This window comes from Chrysemys picta, chromosome 4 (assembly GCF_011386835.1).
Source record: "Chrysemys picta bellii isolate R12L10 chromosome 4, ASM1138683v2, whole genome shotgun sequence".
NCBI lineage: Eukaryota > Metazoa > Chordata > Testudines > Emydidae > Chrysemys > Chrysemys picta.
This window is the reverse complement of record NC_088794.1, coordinates 48,255,967-48,281,111: the sequence shown is the minus strand read 5'-3', so window position 1 is coordinate 48,281,111 and position 25,145 is coordinate 48,255,967. Positions and strand designations below refer to the sequence as shown.

At 43.1% G+C, this 25,145-nt stretch overlaps 1 protein-coding gene across 34 annotated transcripts in view; it reads left to right on the top strand.

The window, feature by feature from the left end:
- The window catches only part of IRAG1 (inositol 1,4,5-triphosphate receptor associated 1), a 144,921-nt gene that overhangs the window by 2,601 nt on the left and 117,175 nt on the right, over positions 1-25,145 (top strand). For 20 of the 34 annotated variants that reach the window (XM_065594826.1, XM_065594825.1, XM_065594824.1 and 17 more), the window contains exon 2: positions 17,695-17,815. The exons of 6 other annotated variants lie outside the window; for them this stretch is intronic. The gene's annotated coding sequence lies outside the window, so the exon portion shown is untranslated. Of the gene's footprint in view, positions 1-17,694; positions 17,816-23,314; positions 23,461-25,145 lie in introns of all 34 variants that reach the window. 8 more of the 34 variants (XR_010600965.1, XM_065594827.1, XM_065594828.1 and 5 more) reach the window with 1 other exon arrangement.

Below are 25,145 nucleotides of genomic sequence, written 5' to 3'. Positions count from 1 at the left end.
TTTTGTCCATTTTTTTTTTTTTTAGGAGGGGTCAGTGATAGCCTAAGTCCCAGTCCCAGGCACCAAGCAGAGAGGGGACCAATGGCTACTCAGTGGCTGGATCCATAGATGCAAGGATTTGAGGGGATTGGGGAGAGAAAGTGGTCCAGTATACTGTCACGGCAGGAGGCAACTGGTGCCAAGGGTTGGGGCCACTGGACTCTCTGCCTCTTGCCAACCTGCTAGTACTAGTCACTTTTCAGCTAATATTGCAGAACACCTGAACCAGCTGGCAGCTAGTGGGAATGGGAATTAGGGAGCTGGTGGAGAAAATTGGTCCAAAGAGGTGGTAGCTTCTACTTTCTAGGGTCATATCCTCTACATATGAAGCCCCAGATTCCCAGGGAAGGTGTCTCTGCTAACCCAGCAGCTGCTGATAGAGAGCAGGGGTTGAGTGACTGAGAAAATACACAAAAAGAACAGGAGTACTTGTGGCACCTTAGAGACTAACAAATTTATTAGAGCATAAGCTTTCGTGGACTATATGCATCTGAAGAAGTGGGCTGTAGTCCACGAAAGCTTATGCTCTAATAAATTTGTTAGTCTCTAAGGTGCCACAAGTACTCCTGTTCTTTTTGCGGATACAGACTAACACAGCTGCTACTCTGAAACCTGAGAAAATACAGTATAAGAATATATCTTACTCTTCCTGTCCACTATAACTTCACTCCATCTATCTGTCTTGTGCATCTGTCTAGGTAATATGCTGCCCACCACTATAGTATCAGAGTGCTTAGACAAGCAGAGCAAGTTGGGCGCTGATCAGTTGGTTCAGATAGTCAAGGCCTGTAACCACTTTTCATCACTGCTCTCTGCCCACTCCTGGTTTCAGGCATGTGAGAAAGAAAGAGAACCTGCTGCAGTTCCAGGCAAAGGAAAGTACATCCATAGCCTTTTTGAGGGGAACAGAGAGACTAGCCACCTGGTGGGCTGGCTGCCTCTTCCTTCAGTTTGTGGAACTGAAAGAGAGGAAACTCACAGCTCCCTTCCCCTGTCCTGACCTTCAGGCCCTCTATGGGGATTGGGGATAAGGAACTCCTGCTGGTGCCTTCACTCCTGCTCCCTTGTGGAAGTGGGTCTGAGAGAGGCTGTCTGGAAACTAGGTATCAGTGATGGAGAGGAGACTCAGAAGCCAGTGATGGGGGTTTATGAGTGGAGAGAGGTCCAGGAACCAGTGATAGTATCTCTCTGTGTTAATTATATTAATTAGGCACATATGCATTTGATAAATTAAGGGGAACTATGATTATGAAGACAGTTTTGAAATATTGCCTGAGTTGCTTCCATTCGACAGTCTGCTCCTGAGAAGCAGGGTTCATTTCTGTGGAGGAAGGGAGGAGGATCTTGAGATTTGAGGAGAAGAGGACAGTCCAGTTCAGGTGGGAATAAGTGTCTGTCTGGGAAAGGATATAGCTGGGGGGCAGAGGTTTAACAGGATTAGGTTTGGTTAATCCAGGCCCACAAATAGACAAAATTTGCTCATGCAGTAGAGTGAGGCAGCCAGGGTTCTTTCTCTCTGATTTATTTTACCCTTCTTCTGTGAAGTCTTTCCATTGTAGAATGATATATTGTATAACTCCCTTGACCCCAAAAGATTGAAATTTTATTTAAAGAAATAAAAATTGAAATGTAATAAGCTGAATAAAGCATGCCAGTATATGTGTTAGTGGGCTATTTGTGCGTTTTTTGGGGGGAGGGCTGTAGGCAAAGGGTCCAAAGATTTTATACCTCACAATTCACCAGTAACCTACAAATGCATGTCCTGTTGTGGCTTGTCAGTGCAGAAAGTTGTATGGTAGAACCACATTACATGACATATTCATCCAAATTACATACATATCTGAAATACTCATCTTGCAAATGAAGAGGGAATATGGTTTTTTGACTGTTATCCTTGTGTCATAACATCCAGATCCTTGTTGTTGTTCTTCAGTCAGTAGGAGTTTTGAGTAGTTACATATTCAGCGATAAAGAGGCTGTCTTTCTTGGAGAATTCAGATAGCTAGTTTCATTGGTTAAAAAGCTTGCATACTGAAATATGCAGGTACAATGTTTTGTACTCCTGTGTCTAGGAGGACAAGTATGTATGCTTTGGGTCAGGGGGTTGTCATAAGAATAAAGTTGTTAGTGCTTATGTAATGATGCAAAGTGTTCTGCAATGCTGACATTATAAATGGAGGCTGTGGCTCCAATCCTGCACTATTGAATTCAACATCAAAACTGCGGTTGACTTCAATGGAGCAGCAGCAAGCCCTTAATGAATACCACAGAGGAAGGATATGACAGTTCAGAGGAAATAAGAGTCTGAAATCTGTGAATTTGGCCAAGAACAAATTGATTTTTCACCCATCTTGCTTTGTACCCTTGCACCAATTAATAGCAGGGTGTGTAGAGTGGCATCTGTTTCAAATCTTAAAAAACAAACCCTGCAATGAAAAAGCAAACTGGTTCCCTTTTCTGAGTGTTCTAGCAGTTTCTTTTGACTTGTGATACAGGCTAACTGGGACAGTGGAGTGTACTCAACAGGGTAGCATAAAATGAGAGACATAAATTATTAACATTTCCTGTTTGGGAAATTTAGCAGCATGTTCAGTAATGGTGAACTGTGCCCTAACTGCTGTACACAGAAATTAAAAATAAAATGTTCAACCATAACTCAAAGAAGAATTTGTGGAGGGGGAAGGGAAATACTTTAACAAAGTATAAAAATACACACACAGCTTTGACTTATTTGACAAGAGCTGAAGACATTTTAGCCACTGTACTGCTCTTATTTTTCTTTTTCAAGGGTGAATGAATGTAGTTAACTTCAGTACTCATGAGAATGACATGATGTGGCTGGTTGCAGCTAAATCTAGTGGCGATAAGTATAGATGGTGAAATTTATATTACTGCAGAAGGCCTGCACAAGGTCTATACAATGCTTAGGCCCCATGTTATGATCTTAACTTGGGCATAAGACCTTTCTTGTGCAGATCCTCTGCACTGGGATAAATACTGTTCTTAATGGAAGCTTCCCCACATAGTAGCTCTACTAGTGCCCATCGTCTTGACATTTCTGAATGGTGATTACATTTTAACAAACTCCCTGCAGATCTTGCTCTCCGGAATGATAGTTATCATAATTGCTTTGCCTGCTGTTTTAGGTGGAGGTAGATTTAGGTCTTACAAATAACAGTGATCAATAAAGCAGAATGAGGGAAATGAAATATTTGCATGTTTTGATTTGTCAAATGCTAATCCTTGGATATAGGTTACATTCAGCATGGCATGCTGGGAGTTTTGGAACTTGTACAGTCTCAGTTACAGACCACTGATATTGTACCTATTTCCAGCAGTATCAAGTAAGCATGGCAACCAAAGAGTAATCATTGTGTGGTAGGAAGACTTACCGTGGACATAATGGGGTGTATTATGTGAGTTGTACATATCACACCTCTGTGCTAAACTTTTGTGACATGTTGGGAACTTTTTGAATACAGCACTGCACTAAAATGTTTGTTCTGAAATTCACGTAATGTACACCGATGGGAAGGACTTGCTGAAATATTAAAAACCTTGCACTTGTAAGATGCTTTTGACATTTCCTGTTGAATTTGACTTTTTTAAAAGCCTTTTACATTTCCTGTTTAATGGATCTAGCATGGTGTTCATCAGTAAAATGGAAACATCAACCACCCCAGTCTATACAAAGCTGACATAAAATCATAACAGAAAGGTGAATAATACCACAGGATTTCTCAGGAAATCTGTAATTATGCTTCTTGATATTTCCATGTGTTGGAATGGGTTCAGAAGTTGCATTATATTAAACTGATCAGTATTTTTCACTGACCAGTTGCAGAAATGGCACTATGTCTGAGAACCTGAATGAAAAATATCATACCAAAGAAGAGTAACTTTTTTAATTGTAGAAGGGTAAATGATGAGATGCAGTTTGGTCCTTAAGATACTGTAGGGCAAATCTTGTAAATCAGTGTATCTCCATTGAAATCAGTAGAGCTATGCCAATTGACATCAGCTAAGGGTCTGCCCCAATGAATTTTGATTGCCACCGAGAAGGGAAGGTAAAGCCACTGCCCCACTCACCTCCCCCAAAAGATATTAAAGTAGTACCCCTTCTGTTACTAAGGAGGAAGACATTCCTACTGTTTCATAAGCAAATGTCAGAGTTGATAGTATTTCCTTCCTCTTTCTAAAATTCCTTGTAGCTGGACCTTTAAGCTTAATAATTTTTGCCTTTATTAATCATATCTTGTTACTGTAACTATTAGCTATAGATACAGTACTCATCTACCCTGACTTTTAACTTCTAGTCCAATGATCCATAAAAATGTACAGAAATTCATAACGTGCACTGTCAGTTTATATGATTCAAAGGTTACAAAAGTATTTCATGCAGTTACAAGAGGTTTTCCCCCCTGTAGGTTAGATACTGTACTATCATCTTTTTATATTTATCTTGTGAGCATCTGCTAAGAAAATAAAAGAATATGCGACTTTGACAACCAAGAAAGTTCTATAAAAAGTCTGTTGCTATGTTTAAATGCCTACACACAGTTGCTATGGCAATAAAATTCTCAAAATGATGTAAGAATTGACACAGCTCATTGCCAGTCCTTTCTGGGACAGGAAACTTATTGGACTGAGGAGATGAAGGCAGTAAATGAATTAGGACAGAGCTCCCTTATATAGTTTCAGGTGCCCTATGCTCCACTCTGGTAAGCAAAAGGCAACCTAAACCCACAGACCCTAGCTGGGGAGGACACATGGAAGGGAATGTAGTATTCTTCTCTTTCCTGATTTAATGGAAACCCCTTTTCAGGATTTGTATTGGTAGGGAGGGGATGGAGATGTCAGCCATTCTCCACAATTCCCCCTATCCCATGGAACAAAGTATTGCAAGTCACAGCATACATTTTTACAGTAACCTGTGTGGGTTCCCTGTCTGCCCCATGGAACACTGTAACCATGCTATGAAAAGGTGGGAGGGAGGAAGGTGGGTGAAAGTTGTGAATGCCTCAAGGTCTGTGGGTTTGGGTGGGCTGAGCTTCCAGCTGCTTCTGAGAAGGGCAGTAAATCCTATTTCTCATGGGAGAATTAGGAGGAATTTTCATGATGCACAAGGAATTAAACATGCAAATCCTAAGAGTTCTACTGGGAACTGTGATGAAATGCTTGATGTAGAATTGTCAGTTCTGTAGGATTTGCTACAATCCTTCATGTTGTTTCTTCCATTGAGCAACATAATAGATGAAAGTAAGTCAGAAAGTCAGGACAAGCTTTATCTAGCTGGGAGCACTATGCAAAGTACTGGGTAAGTGTGTAGTGACTGTCATCACCCTCCATTGTGTCTCTCTTACTGACCACTAATGATTCTTCAAAGACCCCTCCAGAGTCCCAAATTATATTCGAATATGTGCTGTTCAGCTAAAGTGTGGTGTCCAAAGTCTGCAGCACACAGATACATTAAAGGGGACAAAGATAAATTTGAGTAAGGTACCTTTTGATGAAGTACAGTTGAGAGAGATGGTAAGAAGAATGCATCAGAGTTGGCAATCTGTGTTCTTAAAGTTGCCAAGTACTGAACAAGAATACTTCTATTCAGGGTTCAATCTACTGATTAGCCTCCTGATAAAATTGATCTTTAGGTTCTACAGTATTCTCTGTTGTATTTATTTCGGTAGAATATATGGGTCCAAAGAATCATGACCTTAGCTGTCCAGTGTTAAACAAGGTTCAGTGTTTGGTATATGAAGACCTTAGCCTGCTTAGCACCATGGCAAACACACCATTAAAAATCCTTTTAACCTTGTATTAAAGATACAGAAAAGAAGGAAAAACAGCTAAAGCATTTGAAATGTATTAAATAAGGATTTCATTTTAGCATCGCCCCTTGCTCCCCTTCCCTTTAGCTGGAGAGAGTTTTTAGAAGGAAAACCCTCTTATTTGACACTCTTTTAGGTAATGTTAAAGATGGTAATTGTCCTTTTGGGGGTGGGAGAAAAGAAGCTAGTTCAGATGGGCTGGAGTTGTTGTTAAGATCCATTCCTGTTTCCTAGAAGACCAAAACAAGTCAAACACACACGCAAGAGGGAAGAGGAAAAGAACAGCAAAGACAGAAAATGCAGCTTCTGTGTCTGATGTTGACTTTCATTTGCAACCTCACTGCTTGAAAAACACAGGCACAGCACACAGTCTTATCAGCCATGCCAAGACCTGGCAAACTTGTACTAGTGTCAGGTTGGTTAAGGTATTGCAATGAACTGCTTCTCTGGTCACAGGCTTATAAAATATACAGTCTTAGGCCTTGTCTACACTGGCAAGTTTCTGCACAGTAAAGCAGCTTTCTGCGTTGTAACTCCCGAGGTGTACTCAAACCACTTCGTGCGCAGAAACTGCACAGTTGCAGCGCTGTAAAAAAACCATTCCGACAAGAGGTGTAGAGCTTTCTGTGCTGGGATTACAGCGTTGCGGTGCCAGTGTAGACACCCTGGTCAATTACAGCTCTGTGATTGGCCTCCAGGAGGTGTACCACAATGCCTGTTCTCACCTCTCTGGTCATCGGTTTGAACTCTACTGCCCTGACATCAGGTGACCAACTGTCATCTCCATCCCATACAGTCCTTGGGAATTTTGAAAGTCCCCTTCCTGTTTGCTCGGTGATGCATGCAGTGGTCTCATCACATCTTTCCAGGTGACCATGCCTGCTCCATGCACCAGGCAATCCCCTGCTTGGAGCAATGCCGAGCTGCTGGACCTCATCAGCATTTAGGGAGAGGAGGTTGTCCAGTCCCAGCTGTGCTCCAGCCTTAGGAATTATGAAACCTACAGACAGATTTCACAATGCATAACAGAAAGGGGCCATGACCGGGACACACCTCAGTGCAGGGTCAAAGTGAAGGAGCTGCGGAATGCTTACCACAAGGCGTGGGAGGCAAACCGCCTCTCCGGTGCTGTGCCCACAAGCTGCCAGTTCTACAAAGAGCTGGACGTGATACTCGGCGGCAATCCCACCTCCACTGCAAAGACCACCGTAGATACTTTGGTGGCTCATGTGCCAGTCAAGAGTGGACCGAGCCAGGAGAAGGAAATCTTGGATGAGGACGTGGAGGGGAAGGGGGACCCAGAGGCAGAAGACTACTCGGAGATCAGAGATGCATGCAGCCAGGAGCTCTTCTCTACCCTGGAGGAGGCTAGCCAGTCACAGATGTCGGATCTTGGCAAAGTGCAAACAGGAGAGGAGGCCCCTGGTAAGTGGCTTTGATTTTTGGGAATAGCTGAAGCGAGTTGTTGGGGGCAGGAGGGTTGCAGAAAGAAGGCTTGTGTACCCGCTGCACTGTACTCCAAAGGAGAAGATTGGATATGATATCTGGACATACACAAATCTTTAACCATCCCGGGACCCCACCTTTTCCCTTCTCCCATCCTCCACAGGGCTGATGTGTTTTTTGTTTGTCTCTCTCCTCCGGTGGTTGTTTTTTAATAAAAGAATTGTTGGTTTGAAAGCAATCTTTATTCCATTAATTGAAAGCAAACAGAGCCCTGTAAATGAACAGGCAGTTTTCTTACACCTTCATAGTGCATCGTCTGCACCAATCACAATCACCTCCTGTCATTACAAGCACTGCACTCCCGAGCATAGCAACAAACATTAGTGGCTTTAAGCTTCAAATTGCTGCTTCAAGGTATACCTAATCCTTATGGCCCCGCACTGCACCCCTCTAATAGCCCTGGTCTCTGGCTGTTCAAATTCAGCCTTCAGGCACTGAGCCTCAGCAGTTCAGCCCTAAGTGAAACTTTCACCCTTCCCTTCACAAATATTATGGAGCGTACAGCACTCGGCTATAAGCATAGGAATATTGTCATCGGCCAGGTCCAGCCTCCATATAGGCTGTGCCAGCGGGCCTTTAAACAGGTAAAAGCACACTAACAGCCATTCTGCAGTTGCTCAGCCTGTTGTTGAACCGCTCCTTGCTGCTGTGAAGGTGCCCCATGTATGGCTTCATAAGCCAGGGCATTAAGGGGTAGACAGGGTCTCCCAGGATCGCAATGGACATTTCGACTTCCCCTATGGTGATCTTCTGCTCTGGGAAGAAAGTCCCTGCTTCCAGTTTCCTGAACAGGACAGTGTTCCCAAAGATGCCTGCGTCATACACCTTTCTGGACCAGCCTACATTAATGTCTGAAATGCCCATGGTGATCCACAAGCACCTGGAGAACCATTAAGAAATACCCTTTCTGATTAATGTACTTGGTGGCTAGATGGTCTGGTGCCAAAATTGGAATATGCGTGCCATCTATTCCCCCTCTGCAGTTAGGGAAGCCCATTTGTGCAAAGCCATCCACAATGTCACGCACGTTTCTCAGAGTCACGGTCTTTCAGAGCAGAATGCAATTAATGGCTCTGCACACTTCCGTCAACACGAGTCCAATGGTCTACTTTCCCACTCTGAACTGGTTAGTGACTAATCAGTAGCAGTCTGGAGTAGCCAGCTTCCACAGTGCAATCACCATGCGCTTCTCCAATGACAGGCCAGCTTTCATTCTCGTGTCTTTGCGCCGCAGGGCTGGGGCGAGCTCATCATGCAGTCCCATGAACGTGGCTTTCCTCATCCGAAAGTTCTGCAGTCACTGCTCGTCATCCCAGACGTGCATGACAATGTGATCCCACCACTCAGTGCTTGTTTCCCAACCCCAAAAGTGGCATTCCACTGTGGTCAGCACCTCCTTGAATGCTACAAGCAATCTCATGTCATAGCTACTATGCATGGCGAGATCAATGTCACACTCCTCTTGCCTTTGTAGTTTAAGGAATAACTCCACTGCCACTTGTGACGTGTTGGTGAGAGCGAGCAGCATGTTGGTCAACAGTGCGGGATCCTTTCCTGCAGACCGAAGAGGCAGAGCGCACAGTACACAAACCGTTGAAAGATGGCGCCAAATGCGGACGGAAGCAGAGGGATTGCTGGGATGTGAAGCAATGCATCACGGGGCATTGGGGCAGGACCCAAGATGCCCCACAACCCCCTCTGCCTTCCCACAACTCATAGCAGCAGAAGAGGAAGAGATGTTCTGTAGGATAGCTGCCCAGAGTGTACTGCTCCAAAGACCGCTGCAAGTGCCACAAGGTGAGCACGCTATTGTGCAGGCAGCTGAGTGTGAACACACAACCACCATTTCCCTTCAGCGCTCTCTGAGCGGCGCTGTAACTCTGCCAGGTTAGATATATCCTTAGTTGACTAGGCCAGACTCTTACTAGACAGAAAGAAAAAGAAGAGTATGATAGGAAAGAGAAGAAATAAGGTGGGGAAGGAAAAGAATACACAAAGGAGAGAGTGTGTGTGTGTGTGTGTGACAAAGTCTCACATCCCAGGTGGTGGTTGGGATTCATCCAGAGCTGGTAGAGGTGGTGATGTCATCTGGGTCCCTCTCTCTGGCCCAGTCTGATCAGGACATCTTTTAGGATTAGGACAAAGAAGGTCTGGGATCCCAGGAGACTGGGGGAAGAGCGTGGCATGGCAGCCATGATGGTGATGTTTACTCAGTAGCCAGTTTTTCTCCCCAAAGTCCTTTTTTAATAAGGACCTGAAAAGGGAGTGGTGGGTGGAATAACCCATCCCTTCATTATTTTGTCCACCAATGAGGCCTGATTTCCAACACACCAATTTTGTTTCTTGTATTCTGGTTTCATGCTTTTGTTGTTTACCAAGAATGATCTTAACACAGTCCTTGAATTATATCATTAGGCCTTTTTGATTAGACTAATCAGCCTTTCTGTCCCACTTTTTGAGCCTTTTCCCATCAACATTTGTTCTTAGAGGTTATTGTGATATCTTATGAACTTCCACTCACTTTTTACAGTTGGGCTCACCATTAGGACCCAATTATTACAACACATTCGATATCTAGTAGTAACTGTAACAAATCTATACATGTAAATTTGGAGCACTTAGCAAAATTGATATAAGGCAAGCCTGAACCCAACCTAATGTGTATATATTTTCTCAAAATGGGAGTTTTAAAATTATATGGATAAAAAGTAGGTACTCATGGCACCTATTACTTATGTCTGTAATTTAGAGATACTCTATACTCTGTAATTAGTATCATTAAGTACTGAGTCTGTTATGTAGTAAACTGTGAACTTCCCTAGTATTTGTTGGCTACCTGTAGAGTCATAGAGTTTAAGGCCAGAATGGACCACCAGATATCTAATCTGACTTTCTGCATATTGCAGGCCACCAACACCTCCCAGCACCTTCACACTAAACTCAATAACTGAAATTAGACCAAAGTATTACAGGCCACAGGAGTCTAGACAATTATGTGTTGCAGGGACAGAAAAGGATGGACTGAGGAGACCCGGTACCTGGGCCCCAGTAATGGCAGGGAAATGATTAAATTGAGAAATTAACATGTAACTTCATTACTACATGATGTGGGACAAGTTATGTGGGCATGAAAACAAAATTAATCTTCTTTACACTTTGCATGGATTTTTTATTACTTTCCTTCTGAACCTGAAGTTCTTTTGTGTAGGGGGAACTTGACCACTGTCTTGCAAATAGCCTTATTCTTAAATATTGGATCACAGGGCTGGATTTTGATCAAACAGAACTCTTGGATGAACTAGAATTTGATGCCCCTCATAATAATCAAATTTTGATAAATGTTTAAAATTTTCCTTTGGTGTTCGCCAGTATCCAACCACAGGGGAAGCTGGCCAGCTTACACATCCCCTCAGACTGGCCTTTGGATTTAGCATGTATCTCTTCCATGTTTAATAAATTGCACTCATCAACCTGGATTTCTCAGCATGCAACTAGATGCTGACCCAGTATTCATGGAGGAAGCAAACTGAAAAGAGAACAGAGATTGGGTTTGAAACTAGTGGTTTGAAATAAATTAAGGCCATATCTATGCTACAAATTTTGGCTGACAAAAGTTACATCAGCATAAGAGCCGCCATGGTTAGTATATTGCTCATACACATGCATATTTGGCTTTTTGCGTCAGTGCTGCATGCACTCACCGGGAATGCACAGTGTGGTGCACTATGGGAAGTTATCCCAGTGTGAAACTCACCACCGTCCAGCTCGTTATTTTTTGCCAAGTTTTGGCAATGCAAGGTGGAACAGAAACGAGCCACGCACGGGTGACTGGGAGCTAGGACTCAAGTTCCCATCATGCAACGTCTCCATTCAATAATGTCATTCACATCCCATAATTTTCACACCTTTTTAAACAAAAAATCCCATGAACCTGCATGGCCCTCCTCACTGTCCACAGTCTCTGACAGAAGCTTGGAATATGCACAGCTCTGCGTTAGCGTTGCAAGCACGAGGCACACAATCCTTTGGTATTTGCAGAGCAGGAAGAAGAACCTCATCGGTGGGGAGCATGACAATTTCATGGAGGACCGGTTGCTGTGGGATGTAGCGAAAACCAATTCAAGGTTGTTGTTGGCATTCACAGAGCAGCTGCCAGGGAAACAAGCACTGACTGGTGGGATTGTAATGTAATGTGGGGTTGGGATGATGAGCAATGACTGCAGAATGTTCAGTTGCAAAAGGCCATGTTCCTGGATCTGTGTGCTGAGCTCACCGCCACCCTCCAGCCTTGGGACACCAGAATGAGAGCTGCTCTGACCGTGGAGAAGCAAGTGGCAATCACACTGTGTAAACTTGCAGTGGTGGCTTGCTAACTGTCCATGGCAAATCATTTTGGAGCTGGAAAATCCATTGTGGGGACTGTTGTCATGCAAGTGTGCAAAGCCATTAATAGTCTTCTGCTGTGCAGGACTATGGCTCTTGGCAATGGGCAGGACATAGTGGATGGATTTGCAGCAGTGGGGATCCTTAACGCAGTGGAGCAATAGATGGCATGCATATCCCTATTTTGGCTGCAGCCCACTTTGCCCCAGGGTATATCAGCAGATAAAGCTACTTTTCTATTGTTGTTATGCAAGCATTGGTAGATCACTGGGGATGGTTCACTAACATCAGTCCTAGCTGGTCAGGGAAGGTATATGACGCGTGCATATTTAAGAAAACAGGACTGTTCAGAAAGTTACAAGCAGAGACTTTCTTTCCCAACCAGTAGATTGCCATTGGCAATGTTGAAATGCCAGTGGTGATCCTGTGGATCCCAGCCCATCTCTTGCTCCCCTGGCTCATCAAGCTGTAGACCGGAAACCTTGACAGCACCAAGGAAAGATTCAACTATCAGCACAGCAGGTGGCAGAATGACAGTTCAATGTGCTATTGGTATACTGAAGAGACTATGGCGTTGTTTACTCAGATGATTGGATCTCAGTGTGAAAAATATCCCAATGGTTATAGCTGCCTGTTGTGTCCTGCATAATATTGGTGAGACAACTTGGGAAATGTTGCTGCTGGGGTGGTGGGCAGACATGAAGCAGCTGTCTGCCGTGTTTGAACAACCAGACACAATGGCTATTAGAAGAGCTCAGTGTGGAGCTACACAGCTGAGGGACGCCTTGAAAGTCACTTTAACAATGAGCCACAGTAGTGCCTTGTGCTGGACTGTGCTCTCCCTGGCCATGCACTTTTGAGGCCTGTTAGGAACTGTGTGGTACTTGCTGTACATCTATGACTATAACACTGTCAGTGTGCCTATTAATTGTGTGATGCTTGTTGTACATTTATGATTATTACACTGTCACTGATCCTTTGAGTTCTGTCACACTGCACAATAACAAGTGGGTGCTTTCAGTACCTCCAGGCATTCTGAAGTGTATGCTGGGAACTAATAAAGATTAATAGAATTTTGAATAACAAGACCAGTCCAAAATATCTGTGCAACTTAAAAGCAAATACATCAAAAACTTTAATAAATTAATGGAACAGAACTTAACCTGTTCACTTTGGCTACACATACAGTAACTGGGGCTTCCTCAGGTCACTGTATCTGAAGCTGTGGTTGTCCTTAATGTCTCCTGGTGTGAAATGGTAGGAGTAGTGCAGCGGTCCCTGATGCCATGTGGAATATTGAGGCGGGGTGTGCGGAGTTCTCCATGATTGCAAAGGGAGGCGAGGAATTGTTGAACCTGTAGGGCCACAAGAATCTACAGTATCTGTGTTTGTTGCTTGAGAAGCCCCAGTTTGTCCTGGGGCATCTCCCTCTCCTTTTCCTGCTGGGACTCCTGAGGCTTTTTCCTGTCAGCTCTTTTTCCTTTTCTAAACGGTCAGAAATATTCACCCTCCAGGCCCTCTGCTTGCAGTCTGATGCAGCATTGGTTTGCAGGGTCTCATGGAACATGTCATCCCAAGACCTCTTCTTTTTTCTCCTTATCTGACTCAGACTTTCCACGTGGGTGGAGGGGGAACCCCTCAAGGCTGCAACAGCAGCAGCTACAGATAAAGCACACAGAGGTACCATTGTCAGTATAGTCATAACAGAAAGCAAAAGTTAAGGTTCAGAACTCCCTTTCCTTGTCCCCCTGAAGTTTTAAACAAGACATGACTATTGACACTTCTGCTTCAGAGTGCTTGTGCACAGCACCACTCACAGCACCAGCCATGATGGATACGACCCACCAGGAATGAGGAAAATGAGGAGGGAATTGCTCAGTTGCGTAAAACTGTGAATATAGGGCAATAGCACTGAAGATTGGCACCATTTCCCATGGGCGGTGGTGATTTTTAGCTGATATCTCATTCCTGATGGTAACAAAGACACAGAGCACAGCTGCTGCTGGCGTCCCAAAGCCACCTGGTCCCGTATGCCGCCACTCTGTTTACTGCATTGGTGCCTACTGAAGTCATCACAGACTGCCATGGGAAAGTGTCCTACCACGGAGGAAGAAATAAGGCTGTCATCAATAGAAATCTTCAGGAAAGGATTGCAGAGTACCTCAAAGGGATGTCCCTTTGTACATAACAATCTGTTCTGCATGCCCCATCCCCTGCCTAAGGAATGAAAAGCAGTGTACCCAGTGATATCTGGGGTGGGGGTAGTGTCTCTGCAAAGTAGGGCATGTTGCCACTTTTACCAAAAGAGCAAGTCTGTGGCTTGGCACTACATCGACTGTTGACCTCTGTGGCCTTCTGGTAGGCCTGACACAATTCCTTCACTTTCATGTGGCACTGCTGCTGATCCCGGTCATACTTCTTTTCTTGCATCCTCTGTGCAATCTGCTCATAGATGTCCACATTTCTGCAACTGATCTATAGCGGTGCCTGCACAGCCTCTTCTCCCCACATGCCTAGGAGATCTAATAGCTCCTGTCTACTCCACGCCAGAGTGTGTCTGAAGCACATTGCCAGCAAGATGCACACAACAGTGGAGAGCTGCTAAGTGTGCTCACCAAGCTGTGCAATCAGGAAAAGATATGGGGTTCCAGTCTCCATGACCCTGGGCATTGGAGTTCACAAATGTGACGAGAGCAGTCAGTGTCAGGCATTGTGGGACAGCTGCTGGAGGACTGTTAGGGTTGACATGAGTAATGCAGTTTTTACACTCATACAGTATTGCCCTTAGTACGTCAAACATGGCTCAATGCCATTCAGGGAATTGGTGTTGCTGCCTTGCCTTGGTGTTGCAATGGGGTGCTTACACCAGTGGGAGACAATTTTAGGTGTAGGCACCTGCACATCTACATTGACGCAAGGTGGCTTATGTCAGCCTAACTTTGAAGTGTAGACCAGGCCTAAGAATGGTACTTTGAAATATAACTTTAAAAAAATCCTGAAAAACCTCTACACAGTGGTTATGAATATCTAGTTTCGCTTATGTATTGATCTTATGCTTTCCATAAGAATTAGCCATGCATTTCTTCTTCCCTGCACTTATTTTTTCTAATGTAGAGACATTCGTTATGTTCAGTTCCCCACTTGCTTTGTACATTAGTTTCTCTTTTGAAAAGCAATGTAAACTCCCTGGAAATGTGGGAGAAACACCTGGGTTATGAAAGTTTCCACTGACAACTTTCCAGTGAGTTCACACTAGGTAAGTTATAATAATGATGATGTTATACAAGTCCGTCCTTTAAAGAATCTCAGAGCAGCATGGCACAGTACTGATAGTATTCCAAACACTTATCTGTTTTGTTGATTTTTTTTCCCCACCAAAGCTGTAGTGCACTAGGTTAACAACTTTTAGCTTTCTGTAGTAGCTGTTGGGAATGGGTTACAGATTCTGGCAAGCCCAGTCATCATACATGCTAATCAGACTCATGAGAATGTTATTAGGGGACTGGTTCGTCCCATGCTGACTATCAGCCAGCCAGGGAAGAGTTTTAAAGAAGCCCCAGTACTAAATAGTCTCTCCCTGGGTGACAGATATTTTGAGGCACAGCCAGGCAGAATAAAATAAATATAGGCTGTGCTGCTTGAATATTATCCCTACCCATAAAAAACAGCAACTGGGGAGGAAGGAGCCCATCACTGGAAAAATACCAATGTATCCCAACTTTTTTTATTAGTATCATTAATTTCCCCCATATTTGGTCTCTTTGACTACTTGTGCCTATGCAGGTATGCAAGCCCTAAGGGTATGTCTACACTATGAAATTAGATCGAATTTATACAAGTCGATTTTTAGGAAGCGATTTTATACAGTCGATTGTGTGTGTCCCCACTAAGCACATTAAGTCGGCAGAGTGCATCCAGAGTACCGTGGCTAGCGTCGACTTTCGGAGAGTTGCACTGTGGTAGCTATCCCACAGTTCCTGCAATCTCCGCTGCCCATTGGAATTCTGGGTTGAGCTCCCAATGCCTGATGGGGCAAAAACATTGTTGCAGGTGTTTTGGGGTACATGTTGTGATTGTTGTCAGTCGTCCCTCCCTCCATGAAAGCAAAGGCAGACAATCGTTTTGCGCCTTTTTTCCGTGCAGACGCCATACAGCTTTCAGCAGACGGTGCAGTAGGACTGCTAACTGTCGTCATCCAACCACTGCCTGGTTGGGAGGTTATTGGCTCCAGGGAGGTAAACAGTTCCTGGCTGTCGGGGAGAATGGTTTCTCTGCTTGTGTGCTGTGCGCTATCTTCCTCCTCCTCCACCGCCTCATCTTCCTCGTCCCCAAAATCCTCATCCCTGTTGCTTGAGACTCCCCCTTGCAGGACAGGGGTAGGGTAGTGGTAGGGGCCCCCCCCAGAATTGCATGCAGCTCATCATAGAAGCGGCATGTCTGGGGCTCTGACCCGGAGCAGCTGTTTGCCTCTTTGGTTTTTTGGTAGGCTTGCCTTAGCGTCTTAATTTTCAAGCGTCACTGCTGCGGGTCCCTGTTGTAGCCTCTGTCCATCATGCCCTTGGAGATTTTTTCAAATATTTTGGTATTTCGTCTTTTGGATCGGAGTTCTGATAGCACGGATTCATCTCCCCAAACAGCGATCAGATCCAGTACCTCCCGTTCAGTCCATGCAGGAGCTCTTTTGTGATTCTGGGACTGCTTGGTCACCTGTGCTGATGAGCTCGCCAGACTGGTCAAACAGGAAATGAAATTAAAAAGTTCCCGGGGCTTTTGCTGTGTACCTGGCCAGTGCATCTGAGTTGAAAGTGCTGTCCAGAGCAGTCACAATGGAGCACTTTGGGATAGCTCCCGCAGGCCAATACCGTCGAATTGCATCCACACTACCCCAAATTTGACCCGGCGATATCGATATAATCACTAATCTCCTCATCGGGGAGGAGTACAGAAATCGATTTTAAGCACCCTTTAAGTGGACAAAAATGGCTTCATCGTGTGGACGGGTGCAGCGTTAAATCGATCTAACGCTGCTAAATTCGACCTAAACTCATAGTGTAGACCAGGGCTAAGGCAGTAGAAACTCCACTATGGGTCCAAGTTTGGGAAGAGAGCTCAGTAAAGAGAATTGGGAGCTGCAAGCTGCCCAGAAGCAGAGTGCTAACTTGCATCTGTTCCAGTAGGTTTCCCTATAATCCCCTGTTGTAGGGCTGGAATTCTTCTCTTTGGGAGCTACAGCAGCAGAGTACTGACCATTCCTCTGAATAGATTGATCCAGCTGTCACAGAGCCAGTATGGGAACATCTGAGGCCCAGGGTACATGAATATCATTTTTCTGGATCAGATCATAAGTACTTGATTTTTTTTCTATTTTTTGCTTGTTAACTTTTAATAATAATAAATTTGTAACTTATAGAATTCACGCTGGTGCAGAGGACCTGCTCTCCCCTCCACACACACCCCAACTACTTAAACCCTGTATAAAGGGCTTAAGTGGTGCTTGGGGCTTTCTGTAGGTCCTTTGTATGGACGTTAATTTAGCTCAAAATGACAGAACAAGATTTTAGAGAGATAAGGTGGGTGAGGTAATGTCTTTTATTGGACCAACTTCTGTTGGTGAGAGAGACAAACTTTTGAGCTCTGGGTGGCTCGAAAGCTTGTCTCTCTTTCTCACCAACAGAAGTTGGTCCAATAAAAGTGATTACCTCACCCACCTTGCCTCTTCTAATATTCTCTGATATGGCTACAGTCACACTGAATAGATCATGAGCTTTTTCAGTATGCTTTTAAATAGGTACAATACGTGTCATTATCTTACTTTTGGAGAGAATGATGCATGTTGCTTGATCATTTTGAGTGCCTTCAAATACAGCTAGGCAACATCCTACTTTTTGAAAAACCTTAAGGTTTACTATTATGATTTTTTTTCTCTCTCTTATAACAGGAGGGTCCTGCTTACTGTATTCAATCCAAAAGCCCATTGCCATTTCATTATCCCTTCTTCACCTACAATACTGGACATTATCTTGACTATGGCAGTTCCAGACTTCAGACTCCACTGTTAGGTAATGAAATATCAGTTTATTTTATATTTGTATTACTTTTCAACCTTACCTTTGCTCATTTCTTGGGCTGGGCTATGGCGATGTTTCATTTGGGGTCTGATCCTACACTCATACACACAACACCCAGTGGCATCAGCTGGAGTTTTAACATCTTCATTTTGTTTTCTTAAGAATATAGACTATTTGTTAGCAGTTATAAAGTAGCTTCTCTCTTATATAAAGGTAGAGGAGTTGTTGCTTTTTACTTATTGTAAGTAAATTAATTATAAGATGGAGAAATCTGTTGCTAAGACTACAACTGTGATAGATTATTATGGAGCACTAGTAAAACAAAATTATTTGGAGACAGTTTCTGCTTTCAGATGCACTCACATGAATGACTTCTGTTGCAGCCAGTGGGAGTGGCTTATATTCATTAAAGAACCGAATTTGGCCCTTGAAGTCTGAACTAGATGTTGTGAGGAACTAGTTAATTGAATTGGGCCGGGTGAGGAAGACTTTGACTCAAGTAACTAGTGGTCCAGAGCTAAATTCTGCCATTAGTTGTCCAAGTACAGCTCCTATTAATTTGTCCCTTAATATTAATTACTTCTGAACTTCTTTTGCATTGAAAGCATTTGCTGATTTGCCGTCAAATACCTATTGAGATTGGGGTATATAAGGAATGCAGGATTGGGTTGAGAATTTGCCAGGAAACAGCCAGATGCTATTTTTCTAGTGCCACCGAACAAAATCATTGTATGATTAGCAATCTGTCCTCTCTCATTAAATAAATAGCTGCTAAATGTTCTGCCTGAAAGAGTGAGTATGATAAATTTAACCCTAAGTGCTTGCAAGGTCCATTTCTACAGCTCTACCCCGATTATAATTCAACCCGATATAACATGATATCGGATATAACATGGTAAAGCAGCACTCCAGAGGGGCGGGGCTGTGCACTCCGGTGGATCAAACCAAGTTTGATATAACACGGTTTCACCTATAACTCAGTAGGATTTTTTGGCTCCCGAGGACAGCGTTCTATCGAGATAGAGGTGTACTTGAAACAAGTATCCTACTGAGAATCTTAAGTCCGTGGTAGCAAAAGTTGTTTTTTAAATAGTTTAAATTATATGTTGTAACTAATATTTTTGCATATTCTGACATTCTTTAATGGGTCAGCTATTTTACACCCTTCCAGAATAGTTGTAGATTGCAGCACAGTGGAGAAAACAGCCAAACTGTCTGAACATATTAGCTTTGAACTATTCTCACCAGGCCCTGCAACACACAATTCCAGTGTTTCCTGTTACATTTGTGCTCTGAAACATTAATGTTAATGGCTAAATTTTCAAAGTATTGCACAGACATTTATAAAGACAATTCAACAATTTGTGACAACACCTTTGCATAACACCTTCACTACCACTTTGAAAATACAAACCTTCCATTCGCTGCCTAAGGAATACTAAAACCTTATGAACCAAATTCTGCCCTCAGTTACATCCATGTAACCACACTGAAGTAACCAAGACAAAGGTGCTGCTGGTGTGTGTGTGTGCACAACTCTATTGACTACAAATGGTTTTGCAACAGCTGATGCCTGTAGTGAATTTGGTTTGGTGAGGCTGTGTGAGTATGAATGAGGGATGACTTTGGCCCTCTAAAGCAGGGGTGAGCAAACTTTTTGGCCCGAGGGCCACATCTGAGTATGGAAATTGTATGGCGGGTCATGAATGATCACGAAATTGGGGTTGGGTGCATGAGGGGGTGAGGGCTCTGGCTGGGGGTGTGGGCTCTGGGGTTGGGCTGAGGATGAGGGGTTTGGGGTGCAGGAGGGTGCTCCAGGCTAGGATTGAGGGATTCAGAGGGTAGGAGGAGGATCAGGGCTGGGGCAGGAGGTTGGGGTGTGAGAGGCGGTCAGGGGTGCAGGCTCTGAGCGGCGCTTTCCTGAAGCAGCTCCTGGAAGAAGCGTAGGGTGACCAGACGTCCCGATTTTATCGGGACTGTCCCGATATTTGCTTGTTTGCCCTGAACATCGGTCGGGACACTGGACAAACAAACAATTTTGCCCTCCGCTCCAGCGCACAGGCGGAGCCCAGAGGGGCTCTCGCCCTCTCCTTCCCCCATTGGATCCCTCCCCAAATCCCTGCCCCCAGCCCCGCCCCCTCACTGCCCCATTGGATCCCGATCTGGGCCTGGGGAGGAGACGCCCCTGTGCAGCAGCCTGGGCACACGGGCTATGGCCAGCCGGGGCTGGGAGTGCTCCAGCCCTGCAGCCCACGGGGCAGTGTGGTGGGCCCGGGTGGGTGGCACGGCCCAGAGGCGTGGGCTGCCCGCCGGAGACACGTGGCGGAGAGGGGCTGTGGGGGCGAGACTTGTCCCAGGCGGGGCGGCCAGCGGACAGGAGCGAGGAGCTGGCCAGGGTCCCCCGAACCGATAAACTTCCCCGCCACTGCTGGGGAGCCCCCGGGAAGGAGCCGCTGGAGCGCAGCCGAGCGGGAGAGGTGCGGGGCTCCCCGCCGGGGCATCCGGGGCACTGTGTGCGATCCGCTGGGCCTGCTAATGCCCCCGGCCCCTGTGAAACTGCTCTTCTTTTTTTTTCATCCCTGTGATCTGGTCACCCTAAAGCAGTGGCATGTTCCCCCTCCGGCTTCTACGTTTAGGGGCAGCCAAGGGGCTCTGCGCTCCCATTGGCCGGGAGACCCCAGACCCCGCTCCCCAGCGGGAGCTTGAGGGCTGGATTAAATTGGCTGGCGGGCCAGATGTGGCCCACAGGCCATAGTTTGCCCATCCCTGCTCTAAAGCCATCCCAATGAGATTGTTTAAGAGACCTTCACTCAAATTCTAGATGCCTCACTGCTGCAAAAATGAAGGAGAAAATGTAATCCTTAATACTTAAACCAGTTATGTTATGCAGAGGTTTGTATTGTCTTTGAATATTCATGAGACTGTACAGCACACTTTTCCATTAAAGTTGTCAGTTGTAATTTAAAATGAGCTTCTTAATTGCTACTTCTTTTTTGGCTCATCTCAACACAAAAGCGTTGCCATGCACACCTAGAATACAAAATACTCTTGTTCTCAGTGCTGGCAATAGAAGAATGCAGTGCTACTCAGATTTAGCAAATGCAAAACTGACTTGATATGGTAAGAATTTTAGTGTCCCAGCCTTTGTTTATCAACCCAATATGTTTCTGGCTTCTCTAATCAAGGTTTGAAGCCATTTTTCTTTGAATTAATTGACTATAAGGAATTTGGAGGAAACTTTATAGACAGAGCTAGCTTTTAAATTAAAATATTTCCTGCAATAAAAAGAAAAAATAGTATATTCAGTGTTACTTTATCCTTTTTATATTATAAAATATGCTTTTCTGTTTAAGAGAACAGAAAATACACTAGAGCCAAAAACTCTTTAAAATGAATTTGCATGTTGCCATTAAATGCCATGGCAACTAAAACAAACATTGTTCTATTTAGGAAACTTTTTTTTTTAATTGTGTTGAATGTGTTTGAGATTTTTTTCCAACACAATTAATGAGTGTCCTTCGTGCATGGAGATCCAGCTATTCTGTAGTGTGTGGCAATTATAATCAGATGGGATAAAAAGAGGTGTTTTTTATATATTATGGATGGGGTTGATAGGGCAACCTTAATAGGTGGCCCTATGCTTCCCATTATAAGACCTAATTTTCTGTTGCTTATAACTTTATTAGACTGTAATTGTTTGGCTGAAATTCCAGTTCATTCCAGTTGATCCTTGGGAAAAAAAAGTCAAAAAGAAAAGAGCAGATTGGGAGGAAGGTTGTCTAATGGATGGAGCAAAGGGGTGAGAAAAATGGGATCTGGTTTTTACCTTCCCCTCAACACTAATTAACAAAGTGACCTAACGCAAGTCAATTTATGCCTATTTTTTTTCTGAAGTTTCTACTGATTTGCGGTAACTCAGTTTTTGGTTGCTCAACTTAATTCACCTAGGATGTGACTTTCAAAGGTTCTAAGTGGGCACTCACAGTTCCCAGTGACTTTTTCTGGAGTTGTAGTTGCTCCCTATTTCTCAAAATCAGTTGCTAGGCATTTGACATTTCCAAAATCAGAGACCACTTTTGAAAATTTAGGCCTTTATTTCTTTGTGCCTCAATTTGCCATCTGAAAAACAGAGATAATATGTAATATGGGTGGTTTTGATGTTTAACGTTTGCAAAGTGCTTTGAGATCTTTGGATGAAAGGAACAATAAAACTAAAACTGTTGTTATTGGGACAGATCTTGATGTCCCAACTCAGTTTATTCAATCAAACTCTCACGTAGTGGAAGTTTTCACTCAGTAAGGTTTTCAGGATTTTACCAACTGTTATTTACTTAATAGCTGGTAGGTATATAGTTTATGATAATAGCTTACAGTAAACACCCCCCTTTTTTTTTAAGATGACTTGCAACAAGAAAAAATAGGGGGGGTTTCTGCTTCTCCTTTACCTTGGAAATATTGGGAATGTAAATTGTGCTGCTCCCTGGTTTTGCAAGTGACATTAGTGAGAAGTTTCAGATGAGTATTAGGAGCTTTATCCATCCATAAATGAATGGGTTAGGAAGGGCTGAACATTTTAACAAAAACAGCTTTTCTGGCAATTTTTTAATCTGATGTTTTGAGATAAATAAGTGGTAACAAAACCAAAACGTTTTAAGTAGTTCTAAATCACAATAATTTCCCTTCTCAGTTTATCAGGTTTCACTTGCATGATGGTATCTCTAGTGTCATCATAATACTATTTCTTATGTTGACCATAATGGGGGCTTGCACCAATTTAACTAACTTGATAGAGAAAATAATTTAAATTGGTGCAATCGCCCATGCCATTGAAGCAGTTATACCAATACAAAGAAATGGTATGGTAAATTTAGAGTTTTCCAGGGGGGAAAAAAGGATTGACCAGAAATTGAATTTCTGAAATTAAAGACAACAAAAATAATAAATACCTTAATATTTTTCAAGTCCTTTCCTGCCTTTTTTATACATCATAAAGAAGCAAAATAAAAATAAATAAAAAAATAAACAAGGGCACAAACACATTGTTGTTCCTTTTCTGTATCACCTTGAAAGAGTCACTGTTCTTCACTTTAGGAACTTCATGTTACAGACTCAAATTGAATTTTGTTTCTACTTTAGTAAATGATAAAAAGAACAGGAGTACTTGTGGCACCTTAGAGACTAACAAATTTATTAGAGCATAAACTTTCGTGGACTACAGCCCACTTCTTCGGATGCAAAGTGGGCTGTAGTCCACGAAAGCTTATGCTCTAATAAATTTGTTAGTCTCTAAGGTGCCACAAGTACTCCTGTTCTTTTTGCGGATACAGACTAACACGGCTGCTACTCTGAAACCTGTCATTTAGTAAATGGTAGTGGATGTATTTTTCATTATAGTTTTAATCTTGATATTAAAAAAGCATTTAGAAAATGACATGAAATAATCTTAATTCCAAAGCTTTTTATGATCAAATATTGTGTTTTGAATCACAGAAGCTTTGAATTTAGAATGTATTTGGACTCAAGAAAGATGCCAGCAAACATTTTGTAACACACTCTTCCATCAAAGGATCAGAAGAAAATCTTTTAAATAAGAAAAGGCATGCCTATAAAACAGAACATGGGAATAATCATAAAAGGTAGAGTGAACCTATTTTAGTTGTCATTTATGATGAACCTGTTAATAAAATCATGATTTGTAAAGTCAAAAGTTGAAACTATTTCCCAGCAAAATTTTTATTAGACAAGACTATTCCTAAAACTGTTTTAACAGTAAAGCCAAAAAAGGGAAAAGCTTTCATTAAAGCATTGTTCAATATAACCAATAATTCTGACTAAACCAATTACTAACATAGGGCCAAATTCTGCCTTCAGATATTCACTTACAACTCCTATTTGGGAGCCTTTCAAAGGAATGTATGTACAAATAAAGTTCTTGGGGCAAATACTTGTTTGTGCACCCACCTAACATCACATCAGAAATGCTACATTTATATCTGCTTATGCTAGTCGGACAGACAGTAGACATCTTATGCCTGGGGCTCTGTGCACTCTGCATGCCATGGAGTATCTCTGCACCACAACAGCAGGGGCAGACATGGGCATGAACAGTAAATTTTCCTACCAAACTAACTCCTCGTTGTGTGTCCATTACTCCACTTTCCACATGGTAAAGGTCCTGAGCCACCTGTTGGAACTGAGGATTCTTTCCCTCAGCCTTTCTGTGCTTCAGTTCCTCTTTTTCAGGGTACAGCCCAATATCTGTAAAGTAGCTTGAGATCCTTGTGGGGGACAAACTCTCTAGAAGTGCAAAGTATTTATTTTAATCTGGAAACAAGAGTACTTGGAAAAGGTGTGGAAAATAATTTGCATCTCCAGAAAAACTGACAATTTTTCATTAAAATTGTTTTGCAGAAAAGGAGAATAAATTCCAGCTGTTTGCCAATGTAGTATAAAAACTGGCATCATAAAATCACTGCTGCCTAATAGCCTAGGCTTGTTTCAGTTTTAAAACCAATGGGCCAAAGCCCTTACTCAAACAAAGCTCCCATTAATGTCGATGAGTGAGAACTTTGGCCTAAATTTTCAAAAGTAACTAGTTAGAGTATCTCAGTTTTTGGTTGCCCCACTTGTGACACCTTAAAAGAGTACGATTAATTTCTTTTTCAGAAATTGAATGCGCAACACTTTCTGGATAATGGCAGCACAGCTCCAGGCTGTCTTTGTTGAAGAGAGATTCATGAAGGAGGTGCTCTGATTCCACAGTAACAGGGCCCATATAAATACCTGAATAGTAGAGGTCAGAACTTCCTTTCTCAATAGATCCCCAATATTCACAGGATTTGATGGCCGTGGACTTTACCTCCACTGTCTGTCCAACAGTCTTTGCAGTGGCAAGATAGAATATGACCATGAGATTACTATGGCCCTTTATCAGCTCAGCTGATTGGGAAATTACTACGGCACAGATTGCTATAGAATATTCAGTACATCTATGCAAAACTTTTCTGCAACAGATTATATTTCTCTAATGGTTTGTTTAGGGAAAAAGGAATTCCAGGGACCCCAGAGGTTCAATAGCTCAGATTTGTCATTTAGCATGGATAGTATGATTTTACGCAGGAAATGTGTTGTGTTGTTTACTTGTTTCCCCTGTCTAGCTATCCTGTGATACTGGATCTAGCAATTGCAGTAGAATTACTGTGGTGACACATGTTATAATCTCCATTATCATGAGATAAAGCAATCTCATCGTTAGTCTGGTGTAACTTCTCTTCCAAATTCTGCTCAGTAGATACACTGGGCAAAATTTGTTTACAGTATT